The sequence below is a fragment of the Mus musculus genome, chromosome 7 (genome assembly GCF_000001635.26).
Source record: "Mus musculus strain C57BL/6J chromosome 7, GRCm38.p6 C57BL/6J".
NCBI classification, from domain to species: Eukaryota; Metazoa; Chordata; class Mammalia; order Rodentia; family Muridae; genus Mus; species Mus musculus.
The window spans coordinates 32,525,415-32,547,854 of NC_000073.6; the positions used below are offsets into that span (position 1 = coordinate 32,525,415).

The 22,440-nt window shown below is 39.8% G+C and overlaps 1 pseudogene; it reads left to right on the top strand.

The window, feature by feature from the left end:
* Gm5327 (predicted pseudogene 5327) lies at nucleotides 20,327-21,549 on the top strand (annotated as a pseudogene).

Sequence of the window (22,440 nt, forward strand, 5' to 3'; positions counted from 1 at the left end):
CATGAGCTTTATAGACCAAGCAAACTGGACTTTAAAGATACCTTTAAATTAGGCAACATTGTATGTAATTCTTATCCTAGAAAGCCGACTTATAAAACATAGGATTTAAGGCCATGTCTCTGTGATGAGGTATTTGAGGCTGCACCATTATTCGTTTGTCTGCAGGAACAGGTAGCCAAAATTTGTAGCATGGGGGTAATACCCATGATATTGATTTTGGAGAGAATGAAATGTTTGTTTGATGTTGAGTTTTGCTTTCCAAAGTTGTGGCTGTACTCTGATGTTGCAAGGGAACCTTGAAGATTGTGGTTGAACTGCCAGTGTTCTATTGGCTGCAGTTTGCAGTTTGACCCCAGGCTCAGGATTCTAACTCACACATATTTGGAGTTAGGAGGACAGATCAGGCTGTGTGAAGGGTTGATGAGACTATGGAACTTGTGAAGGCGTTAGAGCCTAACTTGCCTACTCCAGCTGCCTTTAAGGAAATGCATATAGAATTATTATGGATTTGGAAGATTGTTTTTATACTATTCCTTTGCATCCTGTTGAGTGTGGTAGATTCACATTTAGTGAGCTTGATTGTAATTTTACAGAACCCATGAAGTGATAACATTAGAAAGTTTTGCCTCAAAGAATGGCCAATAGCCCTACATTATGTCAAAAATTTGTTGTTGCTTCAATACAAGAAGTTAGGACTTTGAATCTTTCAGTGTATATTATTCACTATATTGTTGGTATTATATTAGCTGATTTCTCTGAAGTCATTGTACTACAAGCCTTTGCTCTTATACAACAAACTTTGAAAGCTTGGTGATTTAAAGCTTCTCCAGAAAAGATTAAAAATCCATATCCCTTTCAATACTTGGGACATCAGTTATATCCTAAGCAAATTTTGGTACAGAATATTCATATAAGAAAAGATAATTTACTTACTTTAAATGCTTTTCAAAAGCTGTTAGGGAATGTTAATTGGCTAAGATATTATCTTAACCTTACCTTAGGAGAACTTAAGCCTCTGTTTGGTATTCGTAAAAGGGATTCAAATTTTAATTTTCCCCAACAATTAAGCAATGTGGGATGAATAGCTTTCCAGAAAGTAGATGAAGCTATTAGACAACAACAGATACATTATATAGACTATGATCAGTTGTTGGGTATTTGTGTTCTTGCTCCATGTCATGTACCCACAGCAGTTCTTTGGCAAAAGGGACATTAATGTGAATTCACCTTTCTTCATTTCTTGTCTTTAATGGCAATATTTTCAGTTTTTATTTTAAAAGAAAAATTAAATCATCACATTTATTATTTATAATATAATACACTTTTATGTACACAAAGGATCTCTTTGAAGATTTCAAGGGTTATGAAAAAAACCTAGATTTCAAGAGTTTTAGAACAAAAAAATTTTTAGAATCGTTTACATTTTAAAAAATATTTTTTTATTATTTTTTTTACTTACATTTCAAAAGCTATGCCCATTCCCAGCTTCCCATCCAAAAATCCCTTATCTCTGCCCCCTTCCCCCTGCCCCCCAGCCCAACCACTCCCATTAACAAACCTGGCATTCCCCCATACTGAGTCATATAACCTTCCTAAGACCTAAGGCCTCTGCTCTCATTGATGACTGACAAGTTCATCCTCTGTGTCTTCATCAGGGTTTCTATTCCTGCACAAACATCATGAACACGAAGCAAGTTGAGAAGGAAAGGATTCATTCAGCTTACAATTTCTACATTGCTGTTGATCACCAAGGGAAGTCAGGACTGTAACTCATGCAGGCCAGGAAGCAGGAGCTCATTCAGAGTCCATGGAAAGATGGTACTTACTGGCCTGCTTCTACTGGCTTGCTCAGCCTGTTCGCTAATACAACCCAAGACTGCAAGCCCAGAGTTGGTCCCACCCACAAGGAACCTTTCCCCCTTGTTCACTAATTAAGAAAATTCCCCACAGCTGGATCTCATGGAGGCACTTTCCCAACTGAAGCTCCTTTCTCTGTGATAACACCAGCCTGTGTCAAATTGACACGAAAAAATCAGCCAGTACACTGTGCTACATATACAGGTAGAACCACAATTTTCACCATGTGTTTTCTTTGATTGGTCGCTTAGTTCCAAGGAGATCTGGAAGTACTGGGTATTTCATATTAATGTTTCTATGGGGCTTTAGACCCCTTTAGCTCTTTTGGTACTTTTTCTAGCTCCTTCATTGATTGGTGCCTTGTGTTCTGTTCAATGGATGATTGTGGACATCCAGTTATGTATTTGCTAGGAACTGGCAGAGCACTTCAGGAGACATCTATATCAGGCTTCTGTTAGAAGGATCTTGTTGGCACCTGCCATAGTGTCTAGATTTGTTGGTTACTAATGTGTGGATCCCCAAGTGGGTCAGTCTCTGAATGGTCATTCCTTCAGTCTCTGCTCTGACCTTTGTCTCTTTCCATGGGTATGTTGTTGTTCCTTCTAAGAAGGATTGTGAGCTTCTCAGATAATATCCACTTTTCAGTTAGTGCATATCGTATGTTATTGAGTTTGTGACTGGGTTAACTCACTCAGGATGATATCCGCCAGATCCATCCATTTGTCTAAGAATATCATAAATTCATGGTTTTTAATAAATGAGTAGTAATCCATTGTATAAATGTTCCACATTTTCTGTGTCCATTCCTCTGTTGAGGGACATTTGAGTTCTTCCCAGTTTCTGGCTTTTATAAATTAGACTGCTATGAACATAGTGTAACATGTGTCCTTATTACATGGTGGAGCATCATCTAGTTATAGTATCATGAGTGGTATTGCTGGATCTTCTGGTAGAACTATGTCCAAGTTTCTGAGGATCTGCCAAAATGATTTCCAGAGTGGTTGTACCAGCTTGCAGTCCCACCAGCAATAGTGGAGTGCTCTTCTTTCTCCACATCCTTGCCAGCATCTGCTGTCATCTGAGTTTTTAACCCTAGCCATTTTGACTCGTGTGAGGTGCAATCTCAAGGTTGTTTCTATTTGAATTTCCCTGATGATTAAGGATGTTGAAAATTCTTTTCAGGTGCTTCTCAGCCACTCATTGTTCCTCAGCTGAGAATTCTTTGTTTAGCTCTGTACCCCTATTTTAATGGGGTTATTTGAATTTCTGGAGTCCAGTTTCTTGAGATCTTTGTATATATTGGATATTAGTCCCCTATCAGAATTATGATTGGTAAAAATCCATTCCCAATCTGTTGGTGGCCTTTTTGTCATATTGACTGTGTCATTTGACTAACAGAAGCTTTGCAATTTCATTGGATCCCAGTTGTCAATTCATGATCTTACAGCACAAACCATTGCTGTTCTATTTAGGAATTATTCCTCTCTGCCCATATTTTCGAGGCTTTTCCCCACTTTATCCTCTATAAATTTATGTGTCTCTGATTTTATGTGATGGTCTTTCTTACATGTAGACTTGAGCTTTGTACAATGAGCTAAGAATGGATGAATTCACATTCTTCTACATCATAACCAGCAGTTGTGCCAGGACCATTTTTTGAAAATGCTGTCTTTTTTCCACTGCATGGTTTAACTCCATTGTCAAAGATCAATTGACCATAGGTGTGTGGATTCATTTCTGGGTCTTCAATTCTATTCCATTGATCTACCTGTCTGTCTCTGTATCAGTACAATGCAATTTTTATCACAATTTCTCTGTAGTACAGCTTAAGTTTAGACCTGGTGATTCCCCAAGAGGTTCTTTTATTGTTGACAATAGTTTTTGCTATCCTACTTTCAAAGGATAGCCATTTTGAGTATATTAATCCTGCCAATCCATGAGCATGCGAGATCTTTCCATCTTTTGAGATCTTCTTTGATTTCTTTCTTCAGAGACTTGAAGTTCTTATCATAGAGATCTTTCACTTCCTTAGTTAGAGTCAAACCAAGCTATTTTATGTTATTTGTGAATATTGAGAAGGGTATTGTTTCACTAATTTTTTTCCTAGTCAGTTTATCCTTTGTCTAGAGAAAAACCATTGATTTGTTTGAGTTAATTTTATATCCAGCTAACTTCCCTGAAGGTGTTTATCAGGTTTAGGAGTTCTCTGGTAGAATTCTTAGGGCCACTTACATATACTATCATATCATCTGCAAATAGTGATATTTTGACTTCTTCCTTTCCAATTTGTTTCCCCTTGATCTCCTTTTGTTGTTAAAGTGCTGTGGCTAGGACTTCAAGTACTATATTGAATAGATAAAGAGAAAGTGGGCAGCCTTGTCTAGTCCCTGATTTTTGTGGGATTGCTTCGAGTATCTCTCTTTATTGATGTTGGCTACCTGTTTGCTGTATATTGCTTTTATTATGTGTAGATATGGGCCTTGAATTCTTGATCTCTCCAAGACTTTTTATCATGAATGGGTGTGGATTTTGTCAAATGTTGTTCAGCATCTAATGAGGTGATCATGTAGTTTTGTCTTTAAGTTATTTTAATATAGTGGATTACGTTGATGGATTTCCATATATTAAACCATCCATGCATCCATTGGATGAAGCCTCTTTAGTTATGATAGATGATCATTTTGTTGTGTTCTTGGATTTGGTTTGCGATGATTTTATTGAGTATTTTTGCGTTGATATTCATAAGGGAAATTGATCTGAAGTTCTCTTTCTTTGTTGGTTCTTTGTGTGGTTTAGGTATCAAAGTAATTGTGGCTTCATAGAATGAACTGGGTAGAGTACCTTCTCTTTCTATTTTGTGAAATAGTTTGAGGAGTGTTGGAATTAGGTCTGTTTTGAAGGTCTGACAGAATTCTGCAATAAACCCATCTGGTCCTGGGCTTTTTTTGGTTGGGAGACTATTGATGACTGCTTCTATTACTTTAGGGGAAATGGAACTGTTTAGATCGTTAATCTGATCCTGATTTAACTTTGGTACCTGGTATCTATCTAGGAAGTTGTCGATTTCATCCAAGTTTTCCAGATTGGTCTCTGAGGCACCCAGGACCCATTATGGATCCCTAACCTTCGCTGGCATTCAGAGTCCTCCTTGGGTTGAAAATCTTCATTCTCATCTACACATATTATCCATAGGTTTGGTCCTATCATTGTATCCTGTATTTCCTGGATGTTTTGAGTTAGGATCTTTTTGCATTTTGCAGTTTCTTTGTTTGTTGTGCCCAACTTCTCTATGAAATCATCTGCACCTGAGATTCTCTCTTCTATCTCTTGTATTCTGTAGCTTATGCTCTCATCTATGGTTCCTGATTTATTTCCTAGGTTTTCTATCTCAAGAGCTGTCCCACTTTGGCTTTTTTTATTGTTTCTACTTCCCTTTTTAGGTCATGGATGCTTTTGTTCAAATCCATCACCTGTTTGGTTGTGTTTTCCTGTAGCTCATTAAGAGGTGTTTTGTTTCCTCTTTAAGGGCTTCTACCATTTTAGCACTGTTCTCCTGTATTTCTTCAAGTGAGTTATTAATGCCCTTCTTAATGTCCTCTACCAGCATCATGAGATATGATTTTAAATCCGAGTCTTATTTGTCGGGTGTGGTGTGGTATCCAGGAATGGCTGAGGTGGGAGTGCTGGGTTCTGATGATGGTGATTGGTGTTGGTTTCTGTTAGTTAGATTCTTATGTTTGCCTTTCACCATCTGTTTATCTCTGGCGTTATTTGTTAGAGATGTCTCTGGTTGAATCTTGTTCCTCCTATGATTCTGTTAGACTCTGTCAGCAGTCCTGGGTGCCGAGCTCTATCTCCTGACTCTCAGTGGTCACAGTACTCTCTGCAGACAAGCTCTCCCCTTGCATGGAAGGTGCACAGACATCTGCCTTCTTGGTGATGATGAATGCCCAAAACATGGCCTTTCCCAGAAGATGTGTTTCCTCTGCAGTCTGCATGATCATCTGCTCAGACTGCTCTCTGAGGAACGTGGGACCCAAGATGGCTCTCTCACCAGCTCTGACATTCAGAGCCCTCCATGGTGGATACCTCTCTTCTGTGATGGAAAGTTCTCAAATATCTTGAGCCCAAAATAGGGTCTGTCCCAGAAGCTGTGTTGCTTCTGGAGTCTCCTTGCTCACCCTCTGCAGATCTGACCTATGCAGATTGGTCTCTGAGGCACCCAGGACCCATGATGGTTCATTCACCTTCTCTGGCATTCAGAGTCCTCCTTGGGAGGGCACCTCTCCTCTGGCAGGGAAAGTGCTTGGATTTCTAGAGCCTGAAATGGGGTCTCTAGCAGAACCTATGTCACTTCTGCCTTTCTCAGAAGCTATGTAGTTTTTGTAGTCCACACGCTCACCTATGCAGACTAGTCTCCGAAGGACCCAGGAACCAAGATGACTCACTCACCTATTCTGGCAGTCAGAGCCCTCCTGGGTGGACACCTCTTCTATAGCAGGGAAGGTAGCTGGATGTCTGATGCCCAAAATGGGGTCTCTCCCACAAGCTGTGTTGCTTCTGCCTGTTCCAGAACCTGTGACCCTTCTGCAGTCCACTTGAAGCGCCTCCGAAGAGCTGACCTGCACAGACTGGTCTCTGAGGGACCTGGGACCCATGGTGGCAAACTCATTTGCTCCTGCAGTCAGAGTCCTTCCGGGACGGCACCTCTCCTCTGGCAGGGAAAGTGCCTGGATGTCTGTAGCCGGAAGAGGGGTGTGTCCAAGAAGCTGTGTGACTACTGCCTGTCCCAGAATCTGAGTTGCTACTGTACTCTGCACTCTCACCTCACAGAATATTCTCTGAGGGACCCGGGACCCAAGATGGCTCCCTCACCTGCTGTCTTAGAGCCCTCCTGGGCAGTCACCTCTCCTCTAATCCTGAGCCTTCTATTGATTATGATACCAATGATCAAGACAGCTCAAAAACCCTATCAGCCAGCTGAGTTAACCTGGAGTGTAGTGTCAACTCTTACTGGTGAGTAAGTATATTCTATCAATTCTCAAAGCTACTCCCCATATGACTCGTGACCAGACTTTGTGTTTCACAATTGCCACTTCGCAGCTGAATTGAGTACCTGGGATATTCCTGCAGACAACTTTAATATTGTTGCTTTTAACTTTTGAAAACACATTGCTTGCCTTCATACAAGATCACTGTTAGCAAGCTCACTATAAACCATAGCAATTAATCTTCTTTAAGATGAAATCCATTGAATGCATATTCATATGTCCTTTGTGGGTTTGGTGTAAATGTGAAAGAGTGTGCTTTTGAAGGCTGGTAGCCAGCGAAGAGTAGGGGTGTTCTTGAGTTTCTAGCAACCTAAATCAAAGACATACATCAAAATCTATGTTTGTTATCATTATGGGTAAGAAGGAGCAATAAGGACACAGATCTAAGGGAGGCATGTTCACTTAACCACTCTATAGCCTATTCGGGATTATGGAAAATAAGTAAATCTTGTGACCCTGTCCACCTAGTGATAACTGCTCATCTTTAATGAATCAAATGGGGGAATTATCATCTTCCCCCATTCTTAAGTAGGCTAAACAAACCCAGGATGGTTTTACAACTTAGCTGGAGTCATCTGGCCTTGCCACATTTGCAATTTCTTACAGGAGCTTTGAGGAGTTGACTGCCCACTGAGCTTGCTTTACAAATCAATCCAGATGAAACAAAGGATGGAGTCTATAGGCTTTCCCTATATAAACAGAGAGTTGAAAATTAAACTTTGCCTTGATCAGAAATTTTGTCTTGGCTTTATCTTTTTCTCACACCAGTTCTTTTTCTTTTATAGTCACCCTTTCAGGTAACCCAGCTAATCCATGAATGCTTGACAGCTAAAGACAGGAAGAAAAAGTTAGCCCTCATATAGCTGCCATAGCTGAGACATAAAGGACAGAGAGTAAGCCAACATGAAAGAGCTGGTGAAGAGCAGCCCAGGAGGCTAACCAACTGGGTCTACAGAAACAGAAATGAAATATAGATTTTACTAATAAATTGTTAATATAGGAGGAGTGTGTTAGCCATGCAGAGGTTTGGAAGTGGTCCAGCCATTGAGCAGATTAAGGCATATTAAAATAGAAGGCCCTGTGTGTGTGTGTGTGTGTGTGTGTGTGTGTGTGTGTGTGTGTGTGTGTGTGTTTCATTAGGGAATCCAGAACATTGGGAAAGGTAGCAAAGAAATCCTGTTTCTGCTGCCACTGTATTGGGTCAATTAGAGAAGAAAGTAACTGCCAATAGCTGCTGCTACCACCATCTCTAAAACTGCTGCCACCATAACCAATGTGTTTATTAGAGAAGAAGTTAATTGACCACAGCAACAGGAGGTGGGGTGCCTTTGTGCCTGATGAAATTGCATTGGAGGGTGGTGTCATAGTCAGCTTCAGGTGTCAATTTGATACAATGTAGAATCACCTAAGGAGGGTGGACATCAGCAGAGGTCCTGCCAGGAGTAACCATAGAGGTTCCAAATAAAATAAAATAAAATAAAATAAAATAAAATAAAATAAAATGAAATGAAATGAAATGAAATGAAATGAAATGAAATGAAATGAAATACAATACAATACAATACAATACAATACAATACAATACAATATAATACAATACAATACAATAAAATCTGGCACATGAATATATTTTATTTTTCAGAATTTGAAAAACTAAATTCTGTTGTTGTGTACCATTGATGCATATTCAAGATTTCAATGAGTAACTGCTTTGGGTTCTGAGAAGGCTGATTCTGTAATTGCACATTAAGCATGTAAGGCTATTGTGAAAGTACCTGTACAAGAAAGACTGACAAATATCCCCAATAAAATGAAGCAATTCTTTGCTTATTAAAATATAAAGAATAATTGGTGATTCACCATACAATCATAGAGGACAAGCAGCTGTAGAAAGGTCTAATCACATCTTAATGAATGATTATAAAACAAAAGGGAAGAATAAAGTCCCTCAGAGACAGAACATATAGTGCTTTCTCAAATATAATGTTTTAAATATTAATGAGAAAGAAACAACAGTACCCAAGAGACAGTGAGTTATAATAAAAATGGTGGAATTAAATCATTTTATATGCTATAAAGATGTGTTAACATCAGAATGAAATTCCTCAAAAGTTTTGCATCAGGGACACAGATCTCTTTATATTTCTTCGGGAAATGAAAAGATGTGGATGCCAGCAAAACTCATAAAGATGAGAACTGAGCATTGGAGGTCTCCTGAAAACCTTGGGCACTAAACCAAAAAAGAATATATTTCATTGGAAACGACTGTGTTCATAATTTCCTCCTAAATACAGTTCAATTTAGCCCTGTGTATCCTTGTCCACCTTTGCAAAATCAACCATGATACTGAGTTACACAAATGGTAAAGAACCTTCAGGAAGCAGTAGAAAATAGCAAATGATGCTTTTATTGATGGATATTGACAGGAGTTGAAGTAGAATCTCCTGAATTTCTTTGTGGCCTTAAATGAAGAAAACCATATTATCTGCCTATGGACATTCAAGTTACTTTATGTTTTGGTGGAGATAAGCCTGATATTACACACACACACAAACACACACAAACACACAAAAATACACACACACATATTTCTGTGTATTTATGTATATGTGCATGTGTATATGTATGTGTATAAATATAAGATTTAACTCTTATTATTTGTTTTAAATATAATGCTCTTATATTCAAATATTAGATAAATTATAAGATATTTTACTACATACATATATTTAACATCAGATGTTATTTAACTCTTGGGATGGAAATGTGGCTAGATGGATAAAGTGCTTGCTGAGCTTTTTGAGACCCTGGATTTGATGCTCTGCAGTGCACAAAACTATGATGTTGGTGGTACACACCAGAATAATCAGCACTTAGAGGTGGAAAAAGGAAGATAGGAAATTCAACATCATCCTAAGCCACATAGTAATTTTGAGACCACCCTGTGATGGAGCAAATTGTCTTTAAAAAAATGTAATTCTTAGAAAGCTCAGTCTGTGAATTTAAGGAAATGGCTTCGTGGTTAAGGGAACAGGCTGATCATTCAGAGGACTCAGGTTGATTCCCAGCTCCTACATGGCAGCTAACACCCTGCTGTGAAAAAGTTGATATAATACATCATAATACACAATAATAAATAATACACATTTTTGACTCTCTCTGTCCATGGGGATGTAGGCTGCTATTGGTCCATGAGGGCAAATGGTGCAAATGTGACAAACTGAGGTGTTCAGAAGACTAGTGCTAGTGTTTGGTAGTAGAAAAATACCAGGACCAACTGCCAGGTAATAGATCAATACTAATTGGCATGATTTACAGATTCCATAGTTTTAGAAGAGAGGGGGCAGAAACATCCAGCATGGGCAAAGGTCATTGGCAGAGGGCTGAAGGCACTGAAATACCTCATAGCATGGGGAGTAATTTCAGGAATCTCAGCTGCTACATGAATGGATTCTTATCAGAAGGAAGTTGAACTTACAATCTTAACCATGGCTATGTGGAATTAGCCATGCATGTAGATGTTTGGGTGAAGTTCAAATTTCCAAGACAAAGGTCAGAAAATTAAAAGCCACTCCAATGAAGGGAGTCCTCCATCTTGCACTGAGCCTCAGAAAGCTAGCCCAAAATTGGTACACTTTGTTCTTATTTAACAAAGCAACATATACCAATCAAATTATAGCTCCAGTTCCACTGAATTTGATAGCCTATCTTTTATTCCATAGTCCACAAGCATCAAACGGTGCACACACATACATGCTGGGGAAACACCTGTACACAAAAATAAATTAATAAAAAATAATAAAGAAATATTCCAACACATAATTTAGAAGTCAGTTAATTTCTAAAGAAATTTATTAGACAGATAAAACAGCTTACCAGATTCAGTGTGATCTGTAGTTTCACTCATTTTCTGCAAATGAGATAATTTTCTCATTCATGGTTTACAGAAGTCTATTGTATATGAATGCCATGTTTTAACAGTGCATAAATCAGACTCAGAATGACATACACTGAATGATTTCGCTCAGGTATGGACTCTTGATACTGCAAACACAGACACGCACACACGTACACACACTCACACACACACACACACACACACACACACACACACACACACACACATGTAGAAAGACGTCAGGAGACTAGGCTCTGGAAAGTGTCGAGAGAAGCAAACAATAGGTAAATATTTTCCAAACATGTGCGATTGTTGAGTGTAAATGCAAGTTGCCATGGTAGAGGGGGTGATCAGTGTTTCTGTTAGCATAGGTGGGTATCCTGGCATTGGGAAGCCTAGGAGCCATAGGCAAAATGTATACCATTGGAAGGGTATCCTGAAACATGGGAGGTCAAGAACCACATAGCTTTGAAAGGGTAGAGGGAGGGAGAAGCTGGACGGGAGGTTATGCCACTTTATACAGCTCCTGTAGTACATAGAGCTCCTGCAGTGGTGTTTCTTGAAAGCTGAAACCTAAGTTTTTATATTGATTCAAATTTTTATTAGACAGTTTCATTATTTACATCTCCAATGCTATCCCAAAAGTCCCCTATACCCTTCCCTGACCCTTCTCTCCTACCCACCCAGTTCCTCTTCTTGGCCCTGGTGTTCCTCTGTACTGTGATATATAAACTTTGCAAGACAAAGGGGCCTCTCATCCCAATGATGGCTGACTAGGCCATCTTCTGCTACATATGCAGCTAGAGTCACAAGCTCTGGGGGTACTCGTTAGTTCATATTGTTGTTCCACCTACAGGGTTGCAGAGTCCTTCATCTCCTTGGGTATTTTCTCTAGCTCCTTCATTGGGGGTCCAGTGTTCCATTCAATACATGACTGTGATCAATCACTTCTGTATTATCAAGGCTCTGGCATAGCCTAACAAGAGACAGCTATATCAGGGGTCTTTCAAAAAAATCTTGCTGGCATATACAATAGAGTCTGTATTTGGTTGCTGATTATGAGATGGATTCCCAGTTGGGGCAGTCTCTTGATGGCCCATCTTTTGGTCTCAGCTACAAACTTTGTCTCTGTAACTCCTTCCATGGGTATTTTGTTCCCCATTATAAGAGGGGGGGTGAAGCATCCACATATTGGTCTTCCTTCTTCTTGAGTTTCATGTGTTTTGCAAATTTTAACTTGGATATTGTAAATTTCTTGACAAATATCCATTTATCAGTGAGTGCATATCATTCGAGTTCTTTTGTGAATGGATTAACTCAGTCAGGATGATACCCTCTAGACCCATCCATTTACCTAGGAATTTTATGAATTCACTGTTTTTAATAGCTGAGTAGTACTCCACTGTGTAAAATTTCAACATATTCTGTGTCCATTCCTCTGTTGAGGGACATTTGGTTTCTTTCCAGCTTCTGGTATTATAAATAAGGCTGCATTGAACTTAGTGGAGCATGTGTTCCTATCATCCATTGGACCATCTTGTGGGTATATGCCCAGAAGAGATATTGCTGGATACTCTGGTAGTACAATGTCTAATTATCTGAGGAACCACAGACTGGTTTCCAGAATGGTTGTACAAGCTTGCAATCCCACCAACATTGGAGGAATGGTCCTCTTTCTCCACATCCTCGCCAGCATCTGATGTCACCTGAATTTTTTATTTTAGCCATTCTGACTAGTGTGAGGTGGAATCTCAGGGTTGTTTTGATTTGCATTTCCCTGAAGATTAAGGATGTTGAACATTTATTCAGGTGATTCTCAGCCATTCCGTATACCTCAGTGAGAATTCTTTGTTTATTCTGTGCCCCATTTTTTTAATGGGGTTATTTGATTTTCTGAAGTCTACGTTCTTGTGCTGTTTGTATATATTGGAAATTAGTCTCCTATCAGGTTAAGGATTGGTAAAAATCCTTTCCAAATTTGTTGGTGGCCTTTTTGTCTTATTGACAGTGTCTTTTGCCTTACAGAAGCTCTGCAAATTTACGAGGTCCCATTTGTTGATTCTCAATCTTACACCACAAGACATTGCTGTTCTGTTCAGGAATTTTTCTCCTGTGCTCATATCTTTGTGGCTTTTCCCGGCTTTCTCCTCTATAAATTTCAGTGTCTCTGGTTTTATGTGGAGGTCTTTGATCCATTTAGACTTGAACTTTGTACAAGAAGACAAGAATGGATCAATTAGAATTCTTCTACATGATTACCACTAGTTGTGCCAACACCATTTGTTGAAAATTTTGTCTTTTTTCCCCCTGGATGGCTTTAGTTCCCTTGTCAAAGAACAAGTGACCTTAGGTGTGTAGATTGATTTCTGGATCTTCAATTGTATTTCATTGATCTAGCTGTCTGTTGCTGGACCAGTACTATGCAGTATTTTTTTAAATCACAATTGGTCTGTAATATTGCTTAATATCAGGTGTGGTGATTTCCCCACAGTCTCTTTTTATTATTGAGACTGGTTTTTGCTATCCTAGGTTTTTTATTATTTTAGATGAATTTCAAAATGGCCGTTTCTAACTCAGTGAAGAATTGAGTTGCAGTTTTGATGGGGAGTGCATTAAATGTGTAGATTGCTTTCTGCAGGATAGCCATTTTGACTATATTAATCCTGCCAATCCATGAGCATAGGAGATCTTTCCATCTTCTGAGATCTTCTTTAATTTCTTTCTTCAGAAATTTGAACTTGTTATCATACAGATCTTTCACTTCCTTAGTTAGAGTCACACCAAAGTATCTTATATTATTTGTGACTATTGTGAAGGGTGTTGTTTCTCTAATTAATTTGTCAGTCTATTTGTCCTTTGTGTAGAGAAAAGTCATTGATTTGTTTGAGTTAATGTTATATCCAGCTACTTCACGAAGCTGTTCATCAGATTTAGAAGTTATCTTGTGGAAATATAAGGGTCACATACATAAACGATCATATCACCTGCAAAGAATGATATTTTGACTTCTTCCTTTCCGATTTGTATCCCCCTTGATCTCCTGTTGTTGTCGAATTGCTCTGGCTGGGACTTCAAGTAATATATTTTATAGATAGAGAGAGCATGGGCAGCCTTCTCTAATCACTGATTTTAGTGGGATTGCTTCGAGTTTCTCTCTATTAGTTGGATGTTGGCTACTGGTTTGTTGTATATTACTTTTATTATGTTTAGGTATCGGCCTTGAATTCCTGAACTCCCGAAGACTTTATATATGAAGTTGTGTTAGATTTTGTCAAATACTTTTTCAGCATGTAATGAGATGATCATCTGGTTTTTGTTTTTAGTTTGTTTATATAGTGGATTATGTTGATGGATTTCCGTATATTAAACCATCCCTACATCTGTGGGTTGAAGCCTTCTTGATCATGATGGATGATCGTTTTGATGCCTTTTTGGATTTGGTTTCCGAGGATTTTATTGAGTGTTTGTGCATCACTTCTCATAAGGGAAATTGGTCTGAAGTTTTCTTTCTTTGTTGGGTCTATATGTGGTTTGGTTATCATAGTAATTGTGGCTTCATAGAATGAATTTGGTAGAGTATTTTCTGTTTCTATTTTGTGGAACAATTTGAGGACAATTGGCACTAGGTCTTCCTTGAAGGTGTGATAGAACTCTGCACTAAACACATCTGGTACTGGGCTTTTTTGGTTGGGAGACTAATAATGAGTGCTTTAATTTCTTTAGGGGACGTGAGACCATTTAGATCACTAATCTGATCTTGATTTAACTTTGATACTTGGTATCTGTCTAGAAAATTTTTCATTTCATCCAGGTTTTCCAATTTTGTTGAGTATACCTTTTGTAGTATGATCTAATGATGTTTTTAATTTCCTCAGGTTCTGTTGTTATATCTCCCCTTTCCTTACGATTTTGTTAATTAGGATACTGTCCCTGTGCCCTCTAGTTACTCTGGCTAAGAGTTTATCTGTCATGTTGATTTTGTTGAAGAACCAGCTCCTGGTTGGGTGGATTCTTTGAGCAGTTCTTTTTGTTTTCACCTGTTTGATAATAGCCCTGAGTTTGATTATATCCTGCCATCTATTCCTCTTGGGTGAATTGTTTTTCTTTCATTTTAGAACTTTTAGGTGTACTGTCAAGATTTTAGGATATGCTTTCTCCATTTTCTTTTTGGCATACCTCACAGCTATGAAATTTCCTCTTAGGATGGCTTTAATTGTTTCCCATAAGAATTGTTATGTTGTGGCCTCATTTTCATTAGACTCTAAAAAGTCTTTAATCTCTTTCTTTACTTCTTCCTTGACCAAGGGATCATTGAGAAGAGTGTTATTCAGATTTCATGTTGGCATTCTATTATTTATGATGTTATTGGAGATCAGCCTTAGTCCATGGTAATCTGATAGGGTGCATGAGATGATTTCAATATTTTTGGATCTGTCGAGGCCTGTTTTGTGACCAATTATATGGTCAATATTGGAGGAGGTACCATGAGGTGCTGAGAAGAAGTTATATCCATTTGTTTTAGGATAAAATGGTCTAGATATCTGTTAAATCCATGTCTTTCATAAATTTTGATAGTTTCCATTTGTCTCTGTCTAGTTTCTGTTTCCAGGGTCTACCCAATGCTGAGAGTATGGTGTTGAAGTCTCCCAATATTATTGAGTGAGGTGCAATGTGTGCTTTGAGCTTTACTAAAGTTTCCATAGTGAATGTGATGCCCTTGTGTTTGGAGCACAGACATTCACAATTGAGACTTCATCTAGGAATTTTTAACTTTGATTAATATAAAGTGTCCTTCCTTGTCTTTTTTGATAATTTTGGTTTCGAAGTCGATTTTATTCGTTGTTAGAATGGTTACACTAGCTTGTTTCTTCAGACCATTTCCTAGGAAAATTGTTTTCCAGCCTTTTAGTCTCAGGTAGTATGTGAATTTGTCCCTGAGATGGGTTTCCCTCATGCAGCATAATGTTGGGACCTGTTTTTATAGCCAATCTTTTAGTCTATGTCTTTTTACTGGGGAATTGAGTACATTGGTATTAAGAGATATTAAGGAAAAGTTTGTTGCTTCTTGTTATTTTTGTTGTAAGAGTTGGGGTTCTGTTCTTAGGGCTGTCTTCTTTTAGGATCATTGAAGGATTATTTTCTTGCTTTCTATAGGGCATAATTTCCATCCTTGTATTGCAGTTTTCTCTGTATTACCCTTTGAAGGGCTGGATTGGTGCAAAGATATTGTGTGAATTTGGTTTTGGCATGGAATACTTTGGTTTCTCCATATACGGTAATTGAGACTTTTGATGGGTATATTAGCCTGGGTTTGCATTTGGATTCTCTTCGAGTCTGTATAACATCTGTCGAGGATCATGTAGATTTTATAGTCTCTGATGAGAAGTCTGGTGTAATTCTAATAGGTTTGCCTTTTTATTTCGTTTGACTCTTTTCCCTTTCTGTTTTTAATACTCTGTCTTTATTTACTGCATTTGTTGTTCTGATTATTATGTGTCAGGAGGAATTTCTCTTCTGTTCCAGTCTATTTGGAGTTCTGTAGGCTTCTTGTATGTTCATGGGCATCTCTTTTTTTAGGTTTGGGAAGTTTTCTTCTATAATCTTGTTGATGATATTTGCTGGCCCTTTAATTTGAAAATCTTCATTTTCATCTACTCCTATTATCCATAGGTTTCGTTTTCTCATTGTGACCTGGAATTCCTGAATGTTTTGATTTAGGATGTTTTGGCATTTTGCATCTTCCTTGATTCTTTTGCCCATGTTCTCTATGGAGTCTTCTGTACCTGAGATTCTCTCTTCCATCTCTTGTATCCTGTTGCTGATCGTTGAATCTATAGTTACTGATTTCTTTCCTTGGGTTTCTATCTTCAGAGTCGTCTCACTTGTGGGTTTCTTTATTGTTTCTACTTCCCTTTTTAGGTCATGGATGGTTTTGTTTTATTCCATGTCCTGTTAGATTGTGTTTTCCTGTAATTCTTTAAGGACTTCTAACTCTTTATCAGTGTTCTCCTGTATGTCTTTAAGTGAATTATTAATGCACTTTCTAAAGTCTTCTATCAGGATTATGAGATATGATTTTGTATCCGAGTTTTACTTTTCAGGTGTGTTGGGGTATGCAGGCCTGGCTGAGGTGAGAGTGCTGGGTTCTAATGATGGTGAGTGATCTTGGTTTCCATTAGTAAGATGCTTACATTTGCCTTTGGCCATCTGGTAATCTCTGGCATTAGTTGTTAGAATTGTCTCTGGTTGGAGCTTGTTCCTCCTGTGATTCTGTGAGCCTCTGTCAGCAGTCCTGGGAGACCAGTTCTCTCCTGAGTCTCAGTGGTCAGAGTATTCTGTGCTGGCAAGCTCTCTTCTTGGAGGGAATGTGCACAGAGGTCTGGCATTCAGACCTGCCTTCTGGCTAAAGATAAATGCCTGAAACAGGGCCTGTATCAGAAGATGTGTTGCCAAAGCAGTCTGCCAGGTGACCTGCACAGACTGTTCTCTGAGGGACCAGGGACACACGATGGCTCCCTCACCTGCTCTGGCAGTCAGTGTCCTCCCCATCAGAAAGCTCTCCTCTGTAGGGGAAGGTTACCAGAGGTCTTGAGCCTGAAATGGGATCTGACCCAGAAGCTGTGTCACTTCTGCAGACCACTTGCTCACACTCCACAGTATGAGAGCTGACCTGTGCAGACTGGTCTCCGAGGGACCCAGGACCCAAGATGGCTCCCTTACCTGCTCAGCCAGTCAGCGATCTCCAAGACCTCTGGCAGGGAAGGTTTCCAGATATCTGGAGTGCAAAACCAGGACTGTCCCAGAAGCTGTGTGTTTCTGCCTGTCCCAAAAGCTGTGTAGCTTCTGCAGTCTGTACTCTCCCCTGAGAAGAGTGGTCTTTGAGGGACCCCAGACACAAGATTGATTCTTGAAGTTTTTATCTTAAAGATCTTTCACCTCCTTAATTAGAGTCACTCAAACATATTTTATATTATTTGTGACTATTGTGTATGGCGTTGTTTCCCTAATTTCTTTCTCATCCTGTTTGTCCTATGTGTAGAGAAAGGACATTGATTTGTTTGAGTTAATATTATATCCAGCTACTGCACTGAAGCTGTTTATCAGGTTAGGAGTACTGTGGTGTAATTTTTAGGGTCACATATATACTACCGTATCATCTGCAAAGAGTGATATTTTGAAGTCTTCCTTTTCAATTTGTATCCCCTTGATCTCCTGTTGTTGTCTAATTGGTCTGGCTAGGACTTCAAGTAGTATATTGAATATGTAGGGAGAAAGTTGGCAGCCTTCTCTAGCCCCTGGTTTTATGGGATTGCTTTGAGTTTCTCTTCATTTAGTTTGATGTTGGCTACTCGCTTGCTGTATATTGCTTTTATTATGTTTAGGTAAGGGCATTGAATTCCTGAACATCCGAAGACTTTTATCATGAAGTTGTTTTGGATATTGTCAAACTCTATCTCAGCATCTAACAAGATGTTCATGTGGTTTTTGTCTTTGAGTCTGTTTTTATAGTGGATTATATTGATTGGTGTCTATATATATTAAACCATCCGTGCATGCCTGGGATGAAGCTTTCTTGATGATGACGGATGATCATTTTGATATCTTTTTTGATTCAGTTTTCAAGGATTTTATTGAGTATTTTTGCATCGCTGTTCATAATGGAAATTGGTCTGAAGTCCTCTTTCTTTGTTGGGTCTATATGTGGTTCCGTTATCAGAGAAGTTATCATCCATACCTATTTTCCGTAGGTTTGGTCTTCTCATTGTGTCTTGGATTTCCTGGATGCTTTGAGTTAGGGTCATTTTGGATTTTGCATTTTCTTTTTTGTGTCCATGCTTTCTTTGTAATCTTCTGCAACTGAGATTCTCTCTTCCATCTCTTGTATTCTGTTGCTGATGACCGCATCTATGGTTCCTGATTTCATTCCTAGAATTTCTATCTACAGAGTTGTCTCCCTATGGGTTTTCTTCATAATTTCTAATTCCATTTTTAGATATTTGGTGGTTTGGTTCAATTCCATTACCTGTTTTGTTGTGTTTTCCTATAACACTTTAAGGAATTTTTGTGTTTCCTCCTTAAGTTCTTCTACTTGTTTAGCAGTGTATTCCTGTAATTTTTTAAGAGCTTACACCTGTTTCACAGTATTTTCCTGTAATCTTTAAGTGAGTTAATAATGCCCTTCTTAAAAACCTCTACCACTGTTAGGAGATATTATTTAAAATCCTTGTCTTGCTTTTCGTGTGAATTGGAGTATCCAGAAATCACTGTAGTTGGGTACTGAGTTCTGATGATGCCCACTGTTCTCGATTTCTGTTATTAATATTCTTAAGCTTGCCTTTCACCATATTGTAATCTCTGGTGTTAGAAGATATAGCTGTCTCTGGCTGAAGATTGTTCCTCCTTTGATTTTGTTAGCCTCTGACAGCCGTCTTGGGAGTTCAACTCTCTCTTGAGTCATAGTGGTCAGAGCAGTCTCTGCAGGCAATCTCTCCTCTTTCAGGGCAGGTATTCAGAAGTCTGGAGCTCCGATCTACATCCTGAGTCCCGTGATGCCTAGGTTTTGCGTGTGCTAGGGGTCCTGTGGTGTGGGGAGTCCTCTAGGTCCTTGGCTCTCTCCACTGGGTTCAAGAAGAAGATGGCCGGGCTGGGCCCAACTAGAATGAATCCCTGCCTCTGGTAGTTTGGGGTTACTTTGTCCCTCTTCCTGCTGGCACAAGACCCTCTAGCATTCTTTGATGATGATGGTCTGTTCCACTCACCCATGATTCTGAGGTCCTGGGTTGCTAGGGGTCCTGCAGAGTGGAGAGACCTCTGGGTCCCGAAGGTCCCACCGGGTTCAGTAATGTTCATTTACCTGTCATGCAACCATTCACACCAGCATGAGTTTATAGGTTATTTCACCATTATAGTACAATCTCATGTGTTATTTAGTTTGTTTGACAAATTGTTTCATATTTTTCCATTAGGAGCTTCTTAATGTTTACTGATGCCAGTTTTCACAGACATTTGTAGGTGTGTGTTCATGTGTTTGTGTGCTTGTTTGTGTGTGACTGTGTATAGACAGAGGTATCAAGCTGTGTGTGTGTGTGTGTGTGTGTGTGTACATGGAAGGTCAAATGACAATTTAGAGAAGTTACTTCTCTTCTTCTACCAGGTGGGTTCTGAAATTTGAACTCAGGTGTTCACCTTCAATCAGTGCACCTTTAATCACTGAGCTATCTGAACAGTCTTCAACTAATTATTTGAGACCAGGTCTGTTATTTAAAAATTTATGCTCTGATTTGTTAATAAAAACTGATATACCAAAGGCTGGATAGAAGCAAAAACAAGGATGCACTTCCATCAGCCAGGGGAGAGGAGGAAAAAGAAAAAGAGAATTCAGCTACCAGGAAAGGGTCTTAAGGAGACACCATGGGAAAACACCTGGAGCAGAGACAGCCAGAACAATAGTAACATGTAAGTATCGGCTCTCTGCTCCTCACTATTCCAGTGACAGCTGCATCTTCTTGTGTAGTGCCAGCCTTGTCCAGTAGACAAAATTGTGAAGGTCGGTGTGAACGGATTTGGCCATATTGGGTGCCTGGTCACCAGGGCTGCCATCTGCTCTCCACATAGCAAAGTGGAGGTTGTTGCCATCAACGACCCCTTCATTGACCTCAACTACATGGTCTACATCTTCCTGTGTGACTCCACCCATGGCAAATTCAATGGAACAGTCAAGGCAGAGAATGGGAAGCTTGTCATCAATAGGAAGACAATCACCATCTTCCAGAAGCGAGACCCCACTAACATCGAAAAGGGTGGGGTCGGTGCTGAGTATGTCGTGGAGTCTACTAGTGTCTTCACCACCATGGAGAAGGCAAGAGCACACTTGAAGGGTGGAGCCAAACGGGACATCATCTTTGCCCTTTCTGCTGATGCCCCCGTGTTTGTGATGGGAGTGAACCATAAGAAATATGACAACTCACTCAATATTTTCAGCAATGCATCCTTCACCACCAACTGCTTAGCCTCCATGGCCAAGGTCATCCATGACAGGTTGGGCATCATGAAAGAGCTCATGACCACAGTCCATGGCATCACTGCAACTCAGAAGATTGTGGATTGCCCCTCTAGAAAGCTGTGGTGTGATGGCCATGGGGCTACCCAGAACATCATCTCTGCATCCACTGGTGCTGCCAAGTCTTTGGGCAAGGTTATCCCAGAGCTGAAAGTGAAGCTCACTGGCATGGCCTTCTGTGTTCCTACCCACAATGTGTCCATTGTGTATCTGTTGTTCTGCCTGAAGAGACCTGAAAAGTATGATGACATCAAGAAGGTGGTGAAGCAGACATCTGAGGGCCCACTGAAGGGCTTCTTGGGCTACACTGAGGACCAGGTTGCCTCCTGTGACTTCAACAGCAACTCCCACTCGTCCACCTTCGATGCCAGGGCTGACACTGCTCTCAATGACAAGTATGTCAAGCTCATTTCCTTGTATGACAATGAATACAGCTACAGCAACAGGGTAGTCGACCTCATGGCCTACAAGGCCTACAAGGTTTTAGAAAACATGGACTACCCACCCCAGCAAGGACACTGAGAGCAAGATAGAGGTCCTCAGTTGCTGAGGAGTCCCTATACCAACTTGGCTACCAACACAGAGCTTCTCCCTCACAATTTTCACCTCAGATCCCCATAACAGGAGGGGCATAGGGAGCCCTCCCTACTCTCTTGAATACTATCAATAAAGTTTGCTGCACCGCCTCCCCTCCCAAAAAGGTGAGTATCTTGGGGAATGTTATTGGAAGATAGGCAGTATAGCTTAAAGAAATAGAGCAGGTCAATGGCTGCCCACTTTTTCTGTTATAATGCTTGATTAAATAAATAGATGGCCTCTGTCTCATTTATTCAGAAGATAGCCAAGATATACAAGAAACAGCTCCTTTTAAAATTGCATTAACAAAAGCCCATATTCCTTAGTTCTGAAAAGAATTCAGTAATTCTCTTATTTACCCATGAACTTATTATCTACTAGCCTAAGTGCAGATCTCCACATTCCACCCAGGGTCACCACAACAGTATGTGGAATATTCACAGGTATAGGGTCCTGCCTCACAGTCACCTGCTTCGCAGTCCCTGTTACCTACCTCCCATTCACCTGTCTCAGAGTCACCTACCTCACAGGCCCTGTCACCTGCCCTGCTTAACAGTCACCTTCCTCACAGTTAGTTCCCTGCCTCAGACTCACTGTCATCTACCTCACAGTTACCTTCATCACAATCCCTGTCAGCTGCCTCACAGTCGCCTGCCATACAGTTAGTCACCTGCCTCAGACTCACTGTCATCTACCTCACAATTATCTTCATCACAGTTCCTGTCACTTGCCTCACATTTAGTCACATTCCTCCCATTTAGTCACCCTCCTCACAGTTATTTACCTGCCTCCCAGTCAGTCACCTGCATCATTGCCACCAACCTTTATGACTGTTCTGATTCATATCCAACCCAATGTGTGTCTCTTGGCAGCCCTGGTCTCTTGCCAAACATTGTTCTAACACATTTACATGACAAAACATCATCTTTCTTTGTGACAGCCATCTCATTTTGAGAGATAAGTCCCGTGTTATTAAGCGGACCAACCCCTTCCTTACA